Raw genomic sequence first — 1,980 nt, forward strand, 5'->3', positions numbered from 1 at the left:
AACACACTTGTCATGCCTGTTTGGTTTCATAAAGATAATATTTAGAGATAAACTAAGAGCAGCAGTAATATAACTCATGTCCTCAGTCTTATTTTATCTTATCTTTACCTTTACCCCAAGAAAAGTTATTTATAACTAGGTGCTTTTCAAGAAAATATAAACTTCTAGTATACCTTAATGACCTCATCTACTTCAATTTCCCTCAAAACCCTCCCTTTTCCTTCCAAATCAAGATTTAGTGCTCCTTCTTGCAGCTGAAACATTCTATGTCCCCAGCAAGGCATTACGAAATTTCATTACAGTATGCTTACATGTTCTCTCTTCACCATAACGTATACTAAAAAATAGGAACTATGCTATATGCATCTCCATACTTACAGTTTTTAGCCCAGTGCCTAAACCAGTGCGCTCATTTATCAAACAAACATCTATTGAACACTTACAAACTCCATGTTCAGGAAACTCCATCGCTCACAAGTTTTCCTCCCCCCCCCCTTGGTTCAAGTTTAATAGAAACAACAAAAGATCAAAAGTGATGCCCTACTGCTGTACATCAAAGTTGGCCTGTCCCCTAACACAGCTCAGGCCATTCTCTCTAGAGGAAGGCTTCCCGGCTTTCAGCCAGCTGGGCACACTTCCCCATGCTTGTCAGTGAACTAGAAGGCCTGAGCCAGTTGCAGAGTCTCATCCACAGAGCGGCCAGCAGGTAGATCATTTACAGTGATCTGCCTAAGGATACCTTTATCATCAATGATAAAGAGGCCCCTGAACGAGATGCTTTCATCAGCCTTTAAGATTCCATAGTCCTGGGGCGCCTGCGTGGCTCAGTGGGTTAAAGCCTCTGGATTCAGCTCAGGTCATGGTCTCGGGATCCTGGGATCAAGGCCCGCATCAGGCTCTCTTCCCAGTGGGGAGCCTGCTTCCCCCTCTCTCTGGCTACTTGTGACCTCTGTCTGTCAAATAAATAAATAAAATCTTAAAAAAAAAAAAAGACTCCATAGTCTTGAGCAATGGTACATGCTTGGGGTCTAATACCAAAGGAATATTAATGGGTCCCAATCTTCCTTGTTTGTTGGGTGTGTTTAATGAGAATCCACAGAAGCATCAATCATTTGACAGTTAGCTTCTTAAATTCTGCCCTGTCACTGAAGGCAATGATCTCCGTGGGACATACAAAGGTGAAGTCAAGAGGGTAAAAGAAGAACACAACGTATTTTCCTTTGTAGTCAAATAGGCTGAGGTCTTTGAACCGGCCATCTGGCATAAGAGCCGTGGCTTTGAAGTTGGAGGCAGGATGCCCAATTTTGGCATTTCCTGAAGACATCTTACTACTGGCAGCTCTACCAGCAAAAACTCAGAGGAGACAAGCCAGGAAGAAGACCACAGGTTTTCCTTTGTAATAAGCTGGGTGGTGGTGGGGAAGCCAATAATTTCTCAGATGGAATGCTGTACCAGCCCTCCCAAATAAAATGAAGGCCAATTTAGAAGACAGCTGCATTATATACTGAAAAGGAGGTTAGGATTTTTGACTTCTATTTCTCCACGTCTCTAAAAGTTATGACTCGGGGCTAAATACTTCTCCAAATTGAAGAGTTTAGATTAAAATGCTATGATTATTTTAGCAATTAACTTATCCTGCATGTTAATTGTGACTTCCAATACTTCATGGCCCTATCTGAAAAAAGAGAAGGGTTTTCATTCTACACCAGCATTAAAATGTGAGAAAATTATTGTGGAGCTACAGATTTACAAGGATATGCAGGACATATATGCAAGTAGTGCACTTCCCTGTGGCAGACTGTAGGAGGCAAAGTGCTTCACAACAGTCCTGATGTTACAGCTCCTCATTTATGGGCTCGTTTTTCAGGGAGTCAGACTCTTTCATCTCAACTTCTCAAGTTGCAATTTATTCTGTCTCCATAGTAAGATAAAAGGCAAGAGCAGCAAGCCATTAATATTAGGGAAACCTCTTGATATTTC

At 41.7% G+C, this 1,980-nt stretch overlaps 1 pseudogene; it reads right to left on the reverse strand.

The window, feature by feature from the left end:
- Nucleotides 1-581: 581 nt before the first annotated feature.
- Nucleotides 582-1,324, reverse strand: LOC132007698 (peroxiredoxin-1-like; annotated as a pseudogene).
- Between the last annotated feature and the right edge of the window lie 656 nt (nucleotides 1,325-1,980).

This window comes from Mustela nigripes, chromosome X (genome assembly GCF_022355385.1).
Source record: "Mustela nigripes isolate SB6536 chromosome X, MUSNIG.SB6536, whole genome shotgun sequence".
Classification (NCBI taxonomy): Eukaryota; Metazoa; Chordata; class Mammalia; order Carnivora; family Mustelidae; genus Mustela; species Mustela nigripes.